Below are 19,224 nucleotides of genomic sequence, written 5' to 3' on the forward strand. Positions count from 1 at the left end.
AAATCCTCAGAATCATCCAGTTCAAAAGGAGGCTGATTAAATTTCTGGGTGGTTGTGATTCTAAACGTAGCTACTTTCTTATCCCGGTCCTATTGTCAGTAACTAATAAACAGTGAGCTGTCATGATAATTACAAAAAGAGAGATGGGATTTTTTTGTTTTCAGATCTGTGCCTATAGATCAGATTTAATTTTCTATCTTAAGAATGTTATTGCTTTTTCCCAAATAGAGGTCGAATCTGAATGAAAGACGGCAGCTATCCCCTCGTTAACTTAAGTAATTAATTATTTGGTCCTCGGCGCCCTCTTTGTTCAAACCATTCAGGAATGTTAGAGTTTGATAAGACTGAGGTCCTTCAGGAATGTCTTTCATTGTGATGTTCTGACAGTTCTAACTCCTCTCCAGCGTGAGCCAGCCGCAATGCAGCACGGAGAAAAAGCTTCCTGTGCCTCAAACATGAGATAGAGCCATACGCAGCTGTCCAAGGAGACACCTCTCCGGTGAAACGGACCAGCCCTGAGAGAAGACGCGTAGTTGAGACAAGGGGAACATAGTTACTACTGGCTGGGAGAGAAGGAATGACGAGCCTTTAGTCTGGGGTGTGGCAGAGATGATGTACTCACCAAGCCCCCTTCTCTCCCCCAGCCCCACGGCTAGGCCATATTCCCAGCCTCCCTAGCCGTGGGGCCATATTTCAATGTTGTAAGAGCTCTCGATATTTTTCATTAAATCATAAACATCCTCAAGCCCAGCAGCTCAGGGTCCCTCCCCTATCTGGACATCCCACAGTCCCAGGACTGTAAATTGCTCTTGGAGCCACTTTCCATCATTCCTGGAATGGAACGGAAATCTGAGCCATCAGTACTGTCAGCCATTTGACACGGCGGAGCCTTTGTGGAACACAGATTTGCTGTTTCTTTTCTTATTACAATGAAATTCCTTCTCCTGATAGGAAGGAAGCGCAGGGGCGGGAGTCGCTAACATAGAGCATGAGGGGCTGAAGTCTCATGGGGGAGAGCTGGGCTGCGGCTTACTTCTCACGCCTCGACTGGAAAAGGAGTTCCGCGAGGACCAGATCCCCTCAGCAAGCCAGCGTGGATTTCCCAATGCCCTCTGTCCTCCCCAGACCCCTCATGCCCCTCATGCTCCACTCCCCTGCTGCCATGTAGAGGGCAAACCTGCAGACAGTCACACCTGGGAGAGCGTGGGAGGGACCCGCCTGCCTGTCCTGGAGAACTTGAACTGTGCCCAAGTTGATTGGCTAGAAGGAGTGCCCCCAACTGGGAAAATCCACAGCCTTTAGAGCTCTCCTTCCCAGGGAGCAAAACATTTCTGATTAAAATATTTTAAGCTTAACTGCTGTAATTCAGCCTCCAAAATCAGTTCTTTATAAAGAGAGCAACTTCTTCATGAAAGAAATCAATTTCGAGATTTTTCATTACGTGTACACGTGTGTGTGCCTACATGTATGTTTGTTCTTTCCCTGAGAGAGTCACTTTTACTGGGAATACACTTTGGCAATAATTTTTTCACTGGTTTAGTGTCTGTGATTTTTCAGTGAAGAGCCCAGAATAGGGAGAGGAGGAGTCTGGCTGCACCTGGCCGAAGCTGGGTGTCCACGTCTCCTATGTGGATTTACATATGTATAAACAATAATAATATTGCTACTACAGTATATATAAATATTAAATATAATATAGTATATTTTATATTGCTACATATATGGCAATATATTATATCTTGCTATATATAATATATATTTTGCTACTAATATACATAGATACACATATATAGAGAGAGAGAATGCAAGCATGAGCAATTATTATAATTCCTATAACCCTGCTTCATTTGGTGCATAAAATGACTATTACAAGGTAAATGAAATGCTATTCCTTAATCACATAGAGTAAATTGTGAGCAGTTCTATAAGTTTTCAGAGCAAAAGTTACTTCAGTGAGTGAAGTAAATTTTTTTCTTGAAATAAGAAGAGTTTTCTCCAATAAAATTTGGGAACAAGTAACAGATTTGTTAACAGGGTCTAACCAATGTAATGCCCTTGGCGGCCAACAGCATGGCTAGTTTTTGTTCAACTCAGTGAAGAAACGTGAAGTCAAGTGGGTCTTACTGAATGCATCTCGGGATAAAGTCAAAGCCTTCCTTTTAGTCCCACGTGATTTATGAAATTCAGGCACCGCGGGTTTGTTATAAATTAAAGATTATATTTGTGGTTTGGCTCAAAATACAAGGTGGCAGCAAGTGGACTCATCCGACAGAGCTTCAGGGAGACTATTGGAAAACCATATTAGCCCAACCTAAGAGTTACGAGGAAGGCAGTGACTAAAGAAATGGAAAGGAGGCTGGGCAGAAGTGTTGATCTGCTGGAATGTGGCTAGCAAGGACGTGCAGGCAGCACAAGTGTGAAACCACACATCCCCGGGGGGCTGGCTCCTTACCCTGCTAATACCCCAGAACCTGAGTCTGATGACATGGCCCATCACCAGCCAGGACTGAGGCTCACAAGAGCTCCAGGAGCCGAGGGGCACAGGGGCACAGCAGGCCACCCTCTGCCCTTCCCTTCCCTTCCTCACAGCCGGGGGACCTGGGAAAGAACAGCCAAGCTGGAGAGCACACGTGCCACCCAAACAGGGGGTCCTGCTCAGCCCCAGGTGGGCCAGGTGGCCCCAGGGAGGTCAGTCCTTCTAGTTTCAAGAGGATGTAATAATCTGGATTTTTATAGGAGAATTTCCAATTTTTAGGTTTTGGCTGCTGGTTCATAAATATATGTATATTTTAAGATAAATGCAACAACCCAAGAAAACAAGGCTTCAGGCTGTATCCACCTTTGACCATCTCTCTGTAACCTCTCTTCTAGCTCATGGCAAAAGGCTCTGTTTTTTCCTCAAGACTCAAGGCTGTGCTTGCAGCTCCTGAGGAGGCTGGGACGTGGGCCGGCACATCTATCCTTCTAGACAGTTCTACCCTTTGATAGAGAAGATTGCGATCGGAGGTTCTGTTTGCCTCAGATGAACTGTGGGTTCTCTTCTACGGGCAGACTAAGGTTCTCGGATCTGCTCCTGACCTTGAGGTTCCCTTTCTTCTGTGTCACGTAAGTGGACACCAAACATAGAGTGACATAAATGGCAGTTGCCTATATATATAGACAGGGTCTCCACCAGGACACTCAAACGAGGATGATTTGAGGGAAGCATATTTCCAAAGGGACTGATGACAACCAGGTGGATGTAGGGGGATGCTAGGAACCATGTGGGAATTTGAAGCTGACATCAGCATTGCTGACACCACCTGTGGGCTCGAAGGGTGGAGGGGAGAGAGAGTCACTGTGAAGCAGAAGAGTCCTGGGGGCGGGCCACCTATGGAGGAACCTCTGCCAAGAGACACGGCAGCCTGAGGTCACCTCACTGGTCACGCTCCACCCTCTTTCCAGTCTCTGCTGGGGCTTCCCATGACCAAACCCAGCAGAGAGCCAGGGACCACAGAGCCCATTGGTGCTGTCCACTCAGTTCAAACCTCCATGGGCAGAGGGAGGCATGGAAAAGTACAGACCGGATCTGGAGGGGCCAACAGCAGATGGCAGCTCAGAGCATGACCACGAAAGTCAACCTTTTAGAAACGAACCAATGTTGCTCACCTCCAGCTGCAGGCTGCTGCCTGATAAGGCTCAGAGCTGGAAGCTGCTTCTTTTTGTGAAAAGGGAGATTCGCAAGGGTTGAAGCGGTGTTCAAGATGCTGAGTTCCTCACTGAGACTCTTAGCACATGAAGCAAGACATTAAAGAGAATCAAAAGCCAATGACATCCTCCCTGTGTGATTCAAGTCATATCTGAGTGTCACCCACATCTTCCCACCATCCGGTGGGGTAGGGAAAGGCTGGGCACAGGGGTCCCAAGTCCCCTTCGGACTCTTGGACATCCACAGTCCTGGGCTAAGATGGACCACAGCTCTGCATGGATGAAGTAACACCTTTCTATGCTAAACCTCTTGTTATCTCACAAAATTGGAATGTTTCATTTCAAAATGGGGTATTTTACCCAAAAGCCACTCTGGGCTTGAGTTCTAAAAGAACCAAATATGTTTTAATGCTTTTTCAGAGAATTAATCTTATTTCAGAAAAATACGCTTTCTTCTACAAACATTTATTGATCTGTCTGCGTGGCTCTGCGGGTTACGACTATTATAGTCTGTGAGTAGATTTAGGCATTTTACACGGTCTGAGAGACAGCGAGTGGGATCACGTGGTGGCTGGGTAGAAGGGATGATCAAGTGCATTACCGTTGATCAAATGTATGATGAATTGGCTTTTATTTTACTTATAATTTTCATTCCACAAATGCTTATTGGGTACATTCATGCATTCAATGGTGGTGCGATTGCTCTACTAATATTTTTTTTAATAAGAAACTATGCATGCATGTGCTAGAATTAATCCAATGTCCAAAATAAGACCTTGACTAGTGCTGTGCTGATAAATACTTAACAATGGGCGCGCTGAAGTTTTTTAAACATTATACTGAAATAAGGGCCATATAGCACATGATTTATAAATAACAGCCACATGTATAATATTCCTTATTAAAAATCCTATACAGCCAATTGATTTTTTGTTTATTAAGACTTTCCTTTTTAGAGCAGTTTTAAATTCACAGCAAAATTGAGAGGAAGGCACAGCGAGCTCCCATATACACTTGCCTCCACACAGCACAGCGCCCGCCCCCCCGCCCCCTCCCCCCGCCCCCCCATCAACATCCCCACCAGATGGTGCATTTGGTACGACTGATGAACCTACAATGACACATCATCATCACCCAGAGTCCACAGTTCCCCTGAGGGCTCACTCTCGGTGATGTACATTCTATGGCTTTGGACAAATGTATAAGGACCTGGATCCACCATTATAGTATCACGCAGAGTATTTTCACCGCCCTAAAGATCCTCCGTGCTCCGCCTACTCATGCCTCCCTCCACCCAACCCCTGGCAACCACTCAGTCTTTTGCTGTCTCCCTTGTTGTGCTTTCCCCGAATGTCACAGAGTTGGAATCGTACAGTATGTAGCCTTTTCAGATTGGCTTCCTTCTCTTAGTAATGTGCATTCCAAAGCTTAAGGGAGCTTAAGGGAGTTAAGTTAAGGCAGCTATGGAAGATACAAGAGTAGCTAATTGCCCTCCTAATTTGTTTTCCAGGAGTGCAAAGTCTAATATTGTAAATTTGCATACAGTAATTTTCAGGACAACATCTGATATTGCAGTCAGTGAACACAATAGCATATTGCTTACAGAGTTTGGGAATTTGGTACCCTCAGAGCTGGGTTCAAAGTCCCAGAGCCACCACTTACAAGGTAGTCACTTGATTCTTTGAGCCTCGGTTTTCTCATCTGTAAAATGTACCTAAGAGAACACACTGCATGGATTTGTTGTGAGTGAAATGAGATAATACATGCCCGTACTTAGCACCAGGCCTGGCCATGGTCAAGGCTCGATGCTTGAAAAATGTCAGCCATGCTAATTGTTGCACGTTGGGCTACCTGGAAAGACCCTCAGATGAAGTTTAGCATAGAGGATGTCTATTAAATAATGCCTGTGGGACTGTCACCTGTGGAAGGGAGGAAAGGACACAGGATTGGGCAGGGGACATGCTATCACCAGGCAGGCCCAGAGACAGCCTCGATGGACCCCTCTGGCAAACTCCAGTGAGACTGGGATGACCAGGCATTTACACCCATGCACTGATCACTCATTGGATGTTGGCTGCCTGGGAAATGCAGGACCTTAGGAAAGGCAGCTCTCTGCAGCTGGGGCCATCCCTGCAGGGGCTGGCAGCTGAACACTCTGAGCCCACAGAACTCCGAGCAGCCAGGGCAAAAGCACTTCCTTGAAAGCGGCCCGAGGTGGCACATGGAAATTCCAAGCACAGTGAGAATGATGGTGAGGATGAGAGTGACGGTGAGGATGAGGGTGAGAGTGAGGATGAGGATGACGGTGACGGTAAGGATGAAGATAAATGTTCTGAAATAGAAGCAAAACATTCCCTTTATAAGTTAGGATGAAGGAAACCACTTTCCTCCCTGCTCTGGAGCCTGCCTGCCTGTTACTTGCCTGCCTGTGCACTTCCCCTCACCTGCCTGCTGCAGGAGATCAAGCTCGGGTCTATTTTAAGATGTGCTTCCAACCATGCTCAGATTGGGGCTGCGTGGAGGGCTCTTGGAGACCCATTTCAGCATCTGCACAATTTCGTTAAGTGCCACCTGCCCCTGGCCGTGTAATGGGCTCGGGTAATTATAGCTGACACTGCAATCGGCTTTCAGTTTTAAACATGTGAGAAAAAAGCCTCCCCAGAGCCTAGCTGAAGTTTATCAACTAGTTTATCTTGTCGATGGACTTCTATCCTACCCCACCATCACTCATAAGTGAGCTTAGCTTGATAATTAAGAGGAAAGCTGGTCAGGCAGTAATAAAAATGATGCTTCCTATCCAAGAAAGAGACTTATTAAGAGCTCAGGCCTGGATTGCAACAAGCCTGTTGAAGATGGTGGTGCCTGTGCTGGGTGAAAAGTGTCCCTTCTCCCATAATTCACATGTACCTGGAACCTCAGAACATGACCTCCTTTAGAGATGGGGTCTTTGCAGACGTAATTAGTTAACATGACATCTCACTGGATTAGGGTGGGCCTTATAGGAAGACAAGAGGACACACAGGGAAAGGATGGCCGTGTGAAAACAGAGGCTGGAGTGATGCAGCCACAAGCCAAGGAATGCCAAGGATGGTTGGCTGCACCAGAAGCTGGAAGAGAAGCGTGGAGCAGACTTTCCCGTAGAGATCTCGGAGGGAACCAACCCTGCCCACGCCTTGATTTTGTACTCCGGACCTCCAGAACGGTGAGAGAATAAATGTGTGTTGTTTTAAGCCCCTACTTCCTGGAACTTCGTTATAGGAGCCCTGGGGAACTAATACAGTACACAAAGAAAACAAAGAAATGAACAAGCAAGGAAATAAACACCCTCCGGAGGTCAGCCACTATGCAGCGCTACAGAAGGCTGTCCACTCGCGAGTAAACGGTGTCTCCAACGTCAAGGATCTGCTAGCAGGTAGATAAGAAATGGATCCATTATTGCTAGAACCAGAAGGAAACAAGTAGCTTTGAGTAAAGAATTTCCTTGACAATGCAAATTTCTATCAGTGCGACAAAGGCCATAGTGGCTTTGAAGCTTTAGGAAAAATAGCTATTATAGGAAAAGAGTAATATGAACCAGGACTAGTATGTCCTGAGTGCTACGTGCAGGCCTCTCCGTAATCACTGACGTGGACTCTCATTTCACTCCCTCAGCTCTGTGGGGCAGGTGTGATTACTGTCTAGGGCATCAAAGGGCAGAAAGTTCACGATAACTTAAGACCTCCTGGCCAGTAAGAGCCAAAAGCTGCATTTAACGTGGGGATCCCACACCACCACTACCACCACCACCGCTGCACCCCGATTCTTATACAACACACCCTCCCCTGAGCTTCTGCAAAGCCCAAGCAGCTTGTCTTCACTTGTCCTCAGGTGGAGTCTGCCTCAGTTTACCGTGAGGCGAGAGCTCGGTGCTCAGACCCTCACCCCACTGCTGTGTGGTCCAGTGCGCAGTCCTGACACTGCCAAAAGTTCCATTAACTTCTAGAAACGATAATGACATCAGTCCACTTTCAGGGTGACATTTGCCACCGGGTTCATTTACATCTCTGGTGACTCAGGGTTGCCTGTGACACCCTGGGCATGACATTGCAATTTGACCCCAAGGAGAAGAAATCTTTCTCCATTTTCCCTTAATATTTTTCAACTCAAACTTGAAAAATGTTTAGTCCCTTGATGAAATAATCTCAACATTGTCTTCTGCAAATACATCATCACAATGACCAGGATCAGGCGACCCATAAAAGCAGTGCCAACCACTCAGACAAGACTAAAACCACAGGCAAATGAGAAACCCGCAGGCTCTGGGCGGTGTTCAAAGTCACTTAGAAAAAGCATCATGTTCACTTTCAAAAATTAAAGCTAAAACGTAGTAGGTGACTTGTGCATGATGTGGCTTATACACTTGTGTTTCCTCTCACCTCCAAGTACATTTCCTGGGCTTTCCCACTGCACCTGCCATCATTTCTGTACGTACTCCCAGGGAATCTGCCAGAATTGACTAATATGGAATGATGAGTATTCTCGAGCGTGTTCTTGACAGCACCTCTCCCACAACAATACACGAGCATCCAGAAATACCAACTACTTCCAACCACAGGCTGACTCCAACCCCGGGAATTGCTTCAGGCGATGGGACAGGGGTTGTGTGACATGAACACACAAGTGTGATGCTGTGATATGAAAAGGGCAGAGGAGGACAGGGGTGGAGGTCCCAGGGCCGGGATCCAGACAGGGAGAGAGGAGAAGGTCTTCTGACGAAGCGGGGCTTAATCTGAGGTCTGAGAGGGGAAGATCACATAACAAGGCTAGGAGGAGAGGGAAACGCATGCCTGATAAAAGGAACGGCATGCTGTGGCCCTGTGCAGGCAGGAGCTGTGTTTTTTGAGGATCAGGAAAGAGACTAATGGGGCTGGAACTCAGCAGACGCAGGATCCCTGTGGTGCTGAGGGGGCTCCTTCCAAGTTTCTCTACTAACTTTGTCTTCACAATCTTGTATTCTTCTTTCAAACAGAACCACCAATACCGTATTAGCTTCAGGCCCCACAAAGTCTGGATCCACCTTTACAAAGAGAGAAGTGGAGATGTGCATTCATTTGCTCTTGCTGTGTAACAAAACACTCAGCTAGAAACCACACCCATGTGTTATCTCAGAGTTCCGCAGGTCGCAAATCCAGTGGGCTCCATGGAGGTCTCCACCCAGGGTGTCCCAAGCCCCATATGCAGGTGTCGGCCAGGTGGGACTCTTATCCGGAGCTCTGTGGGGGAACCTGCCTCCAGGTTCATTCAAGTTGTGGGCAGAATCCAGTTTCTCGCACCTGCGGCCTATCCTCGCCGGCTGTCAGGCAGGGCCGTTCTCAGCATCTAAAGGCCACCAGCATCCCTTGGCAGGTGGTGCAGTCCGTCGTGTGGGCCAGAAAGAACACATCTAGCCCTCTTGTGCCTCGGTTCTCTCTGACTTCCTCTTCCTTCAGCTCTGCTTCTGAAGGGCTGCTGCGATCTGATTAGGGCCCCCTGACAGCCTCCCATATTAAGGTCAACCGACTAGCATCCTCAGCTCCACATGCAAAATCCCTTTTGCCGTGTAATACAGGATAATCATGGGAGCGATACCCAGGGGTGGGGGTCACGGAGTCATCTTAGAATTCCGCCTGCCACAGGAGGTAGGTATGAAGGTCCAGGCACGCAGGGTCACTCAACAGAAACAGTTCTCAATATGTTACTGTAGGACACTTTTCAGACAGGAGTTTGTACAATTCGTCAACTGCTGACTTAAGCATCTTTATATCTCACACAGCCACCAGCAGTTTGGTTGCTTGAGGTTTCCTAATTGACTATCTAATGGTATTTTATGTAAGTGTTACATTTTGTTTTCTTATTTTCTTTCCTGTCTCCTCATCAGACTGTAAGCTCCCTGGAAAAAAAAGAGCATGTCTATGCTGATCATCATATGCCTCCTAGTGCCCGGCCCAGTGCCAGTGCCTTCATTTATTCCTGCAGGCACATTTTTTGAGGTCCTGCTCCCTGACAGGCAGGGAGGCAGATAATGGGGTGTGGCTGTGTGCACATCAAGGCTGGTCCCTGCTTTCAGGAGCTTGGAGTCTGGTGTGACGTTTGAACTGTGGCAATCGGTGACACTTCAATAAATGAAAGTAGAATAGAGAATGTCAGACTGTATGGTATATTTATAGATATACAAACAGAGTGTTTTGTAAAATGTTTGTTTTAGGTTTATGTATGTATATGTGTTTCTTCCTATGGGTCTTAGGTGAAAAGGGTTAGAAAACAGCTAGGGTAGCAGGCCAGGCCAGCCCCTGAATAAACACATAACTGAGGGAACGGCAGGGCTGGCCACGGACTCTCCCTCCTCATCACGGGAAGCCCACCCGAGGAGGGAAGCTGGGGCACGTGTGTGGATCTCGCCTGTCTGCCCAGGTGTTGACTTCCTCCAATTGTTAAAATACGATTTGCTCCTATGCTCTTCGCTCCACACCTTCTTTTTCTGGTTTCTATATTGATACTGATTCTTGTGTTCACATGAGATGAAAAATAGAAGGAAAAAATGGACAGCACTGTCCCCCGGAATGGGGTGACGAGCAGTCGAGGGTGTAAGGTACTTCGAGCTGCCCTGTGATGCGTTCGCTGTGCGCCAACACTTCCAGTCCTCACGAACGAGGCAGACCAGCCCGGAGCCTGAGCAGGGGCCTGTCCAGCTGCCTCTGCCGATTCAGGGGGCTCGATCCCGCCCACGTTCTCAAAATCCCTATGAACATTGGGATCCCCTGCTCCCCAGGAGGCAGACCTGGTCCCGCTGTCAGTGACGAGGGGACACGCAGTCAGATTGGTGGTGGCTCCCGCCCCCAGATGAGCACTTCCTGTGTGTCAGCAGATGCCAGGTCCTGCTGGAGTTCACCCACTCAAGACAAGACACTGGAAAAGAAAAGGCTCCCAAACCTGAAAATAAACCATGTTACCATTTTCTGAAGTACACCACAGGGACATTCACTGTTGATTTCAGTTTTACGCAGACTTTCGATAAAAATTTAAAAGGCTCTTGTTGGTCTGAGCCTCTTCTCCCAGCTGGAGTGGTCCGGCTCCTGCCTCCAGTGTCGCCCCGTGCAGGTGCCGACTGTTCGGGCGTTTAATACAGTTTATTTAAGTGGATTGCTTTCTTTATTTCAATGTTTACTCTTGGTTTGTCCTGAGACAAAAGATCCATGAAATGATGCCTTGGATGTGCTAATTGCACTTTCTGCCCTTACCTACAATGAGAATAAAGCTAACTACTACAAGAACAAAGCCAGAGAGCAAATATAGCAAGATATTCACAGTCAGAGAAACTTGGTGGTGGATAGAAATGATTTCAACTCTTCTGTTTTTGAATGTTCACAATAAAATGACGGAAAACAAAAAACAAATGCTTGTCCAAGTTTCCTAACGTCATCTCTCACCTCCTGCGCCAGATGCACGGTGCGTTCTGTTAATTACTCTTCAGTCTTCTTATTTTTTTCTATAAATGAGTGTTATTTGTGCTGTTATTCACTTTAAGTGTTCTTTAAGTTAATGCACATTTTAAACTTGCATAAATGTTCTGAGTGTTTTGGGGCCCCTCTAGCCCTTAGGATTTCCATCTGTCTGGTGCAAATAAGAGGACCCCCTGGTCTCCATCTCAGGAAGGAGGAGGGTGCCCTGCATGAACAGGGGCAGAAATAGGGCACAGCCGTTCCCAGCCGGGTTCGGAGAGTGGCCAGCCCAAGGGCCTGGCTGTGGACGGGTGGCTACTGTCCCCTCTCTTGTCTGAGGTCCATTCTAGCCCATTTCCCAGGGCAGCCTGGGCCCCCTCGCACCTTCACCGCTGACATAACAATTTACAGCAGGCTCCTCCACGTGTGTGCCAGCACCGTTCCACATGCTGCTCTGAGAGCAGATGCCCTCTGGGAGTTGTGGCAGGTGTTCTGGGTTCCAGAGGTGCCCAATCCTTACTCATACAGAGAGAGGATGAGAATGACCCTAGTTCTGCCTTCCTGGCCTTATTCTCATTCCTGTCCTGCACCTGTTGATCATTTCACTCAAGGCATTTCTCTCCCAGGACTCACAGCGGCTTCCCCTAGAGACCGCTGGGTTAATGAGCCAAACCGTTTACAATCCTAGAAGCAGCCCTGTCCTGCCCTGTGGGCCGTGGGTGCCTGGATAGAAGAGAGAAACCACATCCGCTGAGAATCACGAGAGCAAATTCTGCTCTCACTCTCTTCCCCGCCATCCCGAGTTGTGAGACCTTGTGTCGTCTCCTACCTTCCCTGTGTCGTCTCCTACCTTCCCTGTGTCTCAGTGTCCTCATCCGTGGAGTGGGGATGACCATCATCACAGGCGCTCACAAGGAGAGTAAGAGAATTGCATGTAAATATTTGTGAAGTGCTTAGAACAGTACGTCCCACAGGGGTGCAAACAAATGTTAGCTGTTATTATTATCCAACTCCGAATATTTTACAGTTTCCTGGCGGATAAGCTACAAGCTACGCGCTCAGATGATACCAATAGAAACTTCATGTAGTTCAGTTGCTTCAGTTTCAGGCGGGAGGCAGAGGGAGAGCTGCACCCAGTTCTGAAGTCCATGCTCTTCTCATCTTAGCATTTTCTGATTCATATTTTATTAAAGTTGCATCTCATCTTTTTAATAAATACAATTGTAATAAACACAGTTTCATCTCAAGGGCTGCAAAAATTGCCTCTCCATACTAAACATCTGAGACTTCTTTTTATTTTGCAAAGTCTAAATGTTAATTTCCCTGTGAACGTGCCGTGATTTACACGCAAGTACTTCTGAGCTTTGGCAACTCTGACTTGTTCTACTGGAGGTCGAAAATTGTAATTAAAAAAATAACAACGGCATTTCTGCCTCTCAAATTCTGATGAAAAATAGCTGCCAGCAAAGACTGTGACAATTTTTCTTTCTGTTAATCAGATCCAGGTAAACCTCTGTTCCTTCCCATGGCTCATTTCGGAATCCGCTGAAAGGACTCTCCAGATCACTCTTCTTTCAAATGTAGGTGAAAAAATCTGCACTTAAACCAGAGCTTTCTGACAGGACTCTATTAGATTTAGTTAATTGAGGACATAGAAGATTTATTGGTGAAATATTGGGGTGTGGATCGTTCCCATATATTTTCAAGCCAACATCCTTCTCAGTTTTGTTTTCCATCAATGATTTTTGTAAGGAAAATGCTGCATCCATGGGGAAGAGTGTGCACAACCTTTTTGCGAAATGAGGTTGCCCTGATAAACCAGGGGCAGCTCTGTGGCAGAAGGAAGAGGGACTGAGGGCTGGGCTGGGTCCACAGGTAAAGGAAGGCCTTGCTGTCAAACGACCCAGTAGCATGTCCTGTATCTTTTATTCCCAGCTGTGTGACCTTGTGCATGGTGTCTGCTCCTTGGAGCCTCGGTTTCCCATGTGTCAATGGGAGGTGACGGCAGCCTAGGTCCGTGGGCTCCTTTTGGAAGAGAACTATACAATGTAACAGAAACAGACTTGTCAAACTTCACACCACAATGAAAACCTGGGCGTCGTGCTGGTGTAATTCTCCCTCCGCCGATGGAGGAGCTGTGTGCAGGACGCGATGGTTGCCATGGCAGCCACCACTCTGTCCTGTCGCAATGGCTACCTGGGAATCTGACAGACGTCACACCATCTCTAGAAATTTATCATTTTAGTGTTAAATCACTGTTACACATTGTCATTAAAAATGTTCAAATTTATGCACTGTACTTTCAAAGCTTAGCATATCCACAAAATGATGAGTAATACTAACGTTTAGAAATTAAGAATTATCTTTTTCTGTATCTGCCTTTCTTAATAGGGTGTTTTTCCAAGTGGCTTTCTAAACAGTTAGGGCTCCATCACCCTGCTGGTGCACAAGATGTTGGAAAAGAAAATTAATCAACTGAAACCAAACCTGGAGATTTGGGTCCAAAGGACACGTGTTTCAAGGGTTCCGGATTGCACATACGGTGGACATTGGTCAATGATCAACTGCCATTTTGTTTGAGACAAATGCGTAGGTTCGGTCCACCCTCATTTCTTGGTGGCCTGGGGAGCAGATCCCCAAGTGAAGGATCCTAAATATCTTCTAGTGACTGAATTCTTCCTCCATGTGGCTAATGGAGTTCAGGTCAGGAGGGAGTGGCCTCATTCCAAGAGGTTTACTCCCTAGGGAGCATATTTATATTTGAGAAATCTCCCCTCAGCAGTCAGGAGGCCTTGAAATAATTAAGGTGAAAAATGAGCAGGGATAAAGTAACAGCACAGCAATGGAGCTAAAAAGGAGCGTGATGGAATTCTATGAGTGTAGTTGAATTGAGAAGAAAATAGTGACTGACCGGAAGACAGGGAAATTCAAGATGACTCCCACGTTCCTGGAAAAATAGAGGATTCTGGAAACAGACATTTGGTGCTTAAATTCCAGCTCTGCCCTTATGAGCTGTGCAATCATGGGCAAATAAATTCCTGAATCTCTCTGTGCCCTACTTTCCTCATCTGTCAAAATGAGAAACACGATATCACCCATTTCATATGGTCCTTCTGAAAATAAAGCACTTACAACAATCCTGATCAGAGTGAGCTTTCAGTAAATGTCAGATGCTGTTCTATTATCCTTATTTTAATTAATCTTTGCGTTAGAGAACCAGTGAGGAAGCAGAATCCAGCAGGAAGAGGGTGCTCAGGGAGCAGAGAGAGGACCACAAGAGGGCAGGGTGGTGCACCGCAGACAGCCTCTGACGTACATTCCCTGTTGTGATGCTCGAGGCTGGGAGGGGGCCAGCACAGTGCACTGCACAGCCAGCACAAGCAGGGAACAGCGCCTCTTGGAACCATAGCAGAGTCTCAGGCAGAAAGGGAAGGGTCCACCTCATATGTGTATTTCAGGTAAATTTTTATTGGGGTGAAATTCACACAGTTAACCATTTTATTTTATTTTATTTTTGAGGAAGATTAGCCCTGAGTTAACGCCTGCCAATCCTCCTCTTTTTGCTGAGGAAGACTGGCCCTGAGCTAACATCCATGCCTGTCCTCCTCTACTTTATATGTGGGACACCTACCACAGCATGGCTTGCCAAACGGTGCCATGTCCACACCCGGGATGTGAACCGGCGAACCCCGGGCCATGGAAGTGGAACATGTGCACTTAACCGCTGCACCACTGGGCCAGCCCCCAGTTAACCATTTTAAAGCGAAGGATTTAATGACATTTAGTGCATCACAATGCTGTGCAACCACTACCTCTACTGGTTTGCAAAATATTTTCATCCTCCGAAAAGGAAATCTGTACCCACTAAACAGTTACTCTCCACTCCCCACTCCCTCTCGCACCTGGTGATCACCCATCTGTGTTCTGGCTCTGAGGTTTACCTCTTCTGGATATTTCACATGAATGGCATCATAAGCAAGTACTCAGACAAATGCATGTACAAGTGTTCACAGCAGCAGCATTCACAATGGCCAAAGAGTAGAGACAACGCAAATGTCCAGCAAAAGATGAATGGATAAGCAGAATGTGGCATGTCAATATAGTGGAATATTATTCAGCCATGAAAAAGAATGAAGTGTTGACATGCTATGAGGTGGACAAACGTCAAAAACATTATCCTCAGTGAAAGAAGGCAAACTCAAAAAGACGTACATTTTAATATATTTTTCATGATAATTTTTTCCAAAATATTAAACTAGTTGAAAAATACTGAAAAATTGAAAATTCAGGGTATTAAAACTCATGACATTGTTTCTAAATTTAAATATTTTATTTATTCTCCAAATGCAATTTATTATCATACTTTCCTGGCTTTAATGGAATCAAATTCATCAATAATGTTTAATTAAAACCATTAACTATGAGAGTGCACATCCACACATGCATCTAGGGGCGCGCACGTTTCATTTCCTCTCAGGCCCCTATGGCTCCACTCAGCCCCCTTGAACTCTGCCTGCAGTATTTGGATATTTTGTCCATCATGGATGTTTTGCATTCATTTTGACTTTTCAACATATGGCATGACAATGATTAAATTACTGATGTTATTAAATGATTGATCTTGATTGCTGAGTGTTTGGTGCCCCTTAAATTTTGCGCCCAAGTCGAGTGTCTAGCTCACCTCCTCCAGTGCCAGCCGCGGCCCTGGCAAGGACCTCTCGGTGCCAGGTGGCCGGGCTTTTCCGAGGCTGGTGAGGTGCACTGATCCTGAGAGGTCACCGAGCGCTGATGCTGTGCCAGGACCTTTGCACATGCTTTCCATGTGTCAACACATTAATTCTCACAGCTGTGAGGAGTAGGAACCCCACTGTCATATCCGGTTTGAAGATGGTGCAATTTCACCCCAGAGAGGCTACATGATGGCCCCAAGTCACCAGCTAGGAGGTGGGAGAATTGAGATTTGAACCCAGGCAGTCGGGCTCCAGGATCCATACTCAGCCACCCTGTTGCCCTGCAACGATAGGCTCGTGTCCACCAGGTTTGCACAAAACTGGGATGACCAAATCATCCCCATCCTGGTTTGCCTAGAACTTTCCTGAATTTAGCGCTAAAAATTCTTCATCCCAGGAAAGCCCCGACTCCTGGCAAACTGGGATGGTGGTCACCCTATCAACATGATGCACAGGCTGGAGCTGTGACCCAATTCCAGCCCTCAGCTCCGTCACTCAATCGCTGTGTGACCTCGGGCCCATCACTGAGCATCTCTGGGCCTCAGTTTCCTCCTCCAAGAAAAGGAGGAGCAGACTAGATGATTCCCACCCAGGTCAGTAATTCTTTTAATCTCTGGTCCTGATGCAGATTCAAAAAAGAGTGAAACCAAAACGTTAGCGTAATGGGAATATCTTAGCTTCAGAAAAAATACAGCCGAGGGTACCTCGATTAGAATTTTCAGTAGGTGGCATAATTTTATTAGACTTAAAAATGTCCATCTGAGAGGGACAGAACCTCCCCCAGAGCTCTTCTTACGGACCAGAAAGGAGGATGCGCTGGAGGAACCATCAGGGAGAAGGCAGGAGGTGGGGTGTGGGTGCATCTTCCTACAGCAAGAAGCAGTGGGGAGAGCAGGCAGCCATGTGCCAGGGCTGACGAGGAGGGAAACAGGTTTCCTGGAAGGACAGAGACACAAAGGCTTCATGACAGCAGCAGAACGTGTCAGGTCAGGGATTTCACTGGAAATACTGGGAAAAATGACAAATTATAGAGGAGAGGCTGCTTCTTCAGGACTTTCAGGAGTGAGAGGAGCAAACCCCGTAGTGGGAATTCTGCTGAACCCAGCCAAGCATGGCACGGAGACTCAGAGGCACAGAGAACATTTCCAGCTGCTTGGATGGGGGGACCCTCTCCCGTAACGATTTACAGCAAGAAAGGTCACCTGGAAATGAAGCGACTACTAATTAGGAGGGGATCACCACGATGGGCTGAGGTCAGGAGAGAAGTGTATGCTGTGATAATCAAAGATCTCAAGGGGGCGGATAGGATGATCGGTGGAAGAGATGTTCCCGGAAGCTGCATGCTGAGGAGTCCGTTGGAAACACAGGCCTGATGCGTCTCAAGCAGACGTGTTCCTGGTCCCAGTAAATTGACAGAAAAGTGTTCACAAACTGCTTCCACGCGTAGGGCTGGCATTTGGCAATGTTTTCACCAGAGTTTTTACAATAAATTCTGGTTCCTTTATAAAATCATTTTAATGATTCTGGTTATTTTCAAGGAGGCAGCAACTTTGATTGCTTTTCTGCCCTTTACAGCCACCAAGGGGGCTGGGCCCACACAGAGCACTTCAGTGTGGTCAAAGGGAGCCTGCGTATTTTTCCAATTATGCTGATTCCTAAGCATAGTGAGATGCTGCTATAGTTTCATATTTTTAAAGTCTCCTTTTATGTTGTTTTGGAAGCTGAAATGAATGCAATGTAGCCCTTCTTAACGTCACTCAAATGCACCCAATTTCTTTTTTTCCATCACCACCAGCATCCTCCCCAGACCCATCATCCCTCCCCGAGACATACAGGCAGGTGGTGGCCGATATTTCTCTGACTCATTCACCGCACTGTCCAGAATGATGCTCTAAAGTATAAATTGACGCTGCCATTCCAGTCTCTAAAACCTTTCACTGCTCCTCCTTGCTCCAAGGTAGGTGCAATCTTCTTCAGATCCTTAGCAAGCCCCTGAGGGACCTGGCACCTCATCTCAGGCTGCCCCCAGGCCTGTGCTTCCTCCGTCTGCCCCATTCTCCAACCAAACTTAACTCCTTAAACACGCTGACCTGACCTTCTCTGTCCTCTGGAATTCTGTAGTCTCTGCTCTTTCTGCCTGGACAGCCCGTCATCGCCCAGCCTGCTCCACACTTGCTTCTCTCTCTCTCTCTCTCTCTCGTTCATCTTTTTAGGGGTCACCTCTGGGGTCGTCTCCTTTAGCAATAATTCCCCGAGCTTTCCTAAGACTGTTTGAAGATCTGACAAAGTTGAGAAGGCTCCTGCTCTGGGCTGGCTCATCTGATTGCTTAAATGGGAATGAGACAAAAATTCGGGATACCCCGAGACAGAACTGGGTCAAAGCTTTTACACTCCATCCTATTCTTATCCAATGCAGGGCCCAGCCTGGGCCCCTCTGCCTGAAGAGGGGAAATAGTTGTCCGGATCGCCTGGGATGCTTGAGTTCCCAACCGGAGGTCAAAGATGGGGTAGGGGCATCCACACCTTCACCCAAGCCTCTGCAGGGAGCTTCTGTGCCTGTGGGGGGCCTGTGTCTCACCTCCTTCTAGGACACAGGTATGGCTGTTGCCACTCACAAAATGCAGTGACACTTCTTTGTTTCATTGGGGTTCAAAGGGTCCTGTTCCTCCCCAATCTCTTCAGGGCCACCTTCCATCCACAGAGCTCAATCAAAAGGCCTTAAGTGAGCCAATTGCATTACGTCCATTCTTTTTCACTCCTGCTATACAGACATCTTACAGGAATGAATGTAGTAACCACGATACAATCAATAACACCCATGTGCCTAAAAAACCAAAGTTCAATGAAGAAGTCGGGAGCCCAAGCCTGCTTTGAGGATGGATGTTCCTGAAGGTCTATGATGGTGCATCCTGTGGGACCCCAGGGTACTGGGCTCAGATCATAACAGAGCGTTTAATGTGTTGTGTTATCGGTATCTTTAGAGTCATCTTTATTCTACAGTAGTCGATAAACTAGAAAAGTCCTCACTCGGCCCCGCTTTCCATAAGAGCTCCTGGAACGAATAGATGGATGAATGAGCTTGCTTTGTTTCATTTGCACAATTGAAGTGTGGGTCTCCTCCTTCCGATGGCCCGAGGCCACCATTGGGTTACCCTCAGATGTACTGTTTTTTCCAAGTGACACTCAAAACATTTTGTTCTTTCAAGGCTCAAGGATCAGTGTCCCCACCTCCTGTCCCTCTCCCGGAGCAGCCTTAGAGGCCAGTGGAAAGCCAATAATGTGTTAATTAATTTGTTCTCTATGTTTATTACATGAATAATAGACTCAGTGCCCATCGTCTCCTGGAAGGC

This window comes from Equus asinus, chromosome 8, assembly GCF_041296235.1.
Source record: "Equus asinus isolate D_3611 breed Donkey chromosome 8, EquAss-T2T_v2, whole genome shotgun sequence".
Taxonomy (NCBI): Eukaryota; Metazoa; Chordata; class Mammalia; order Perissodactyla; family Equidae; genus Equus; species Equus asinus.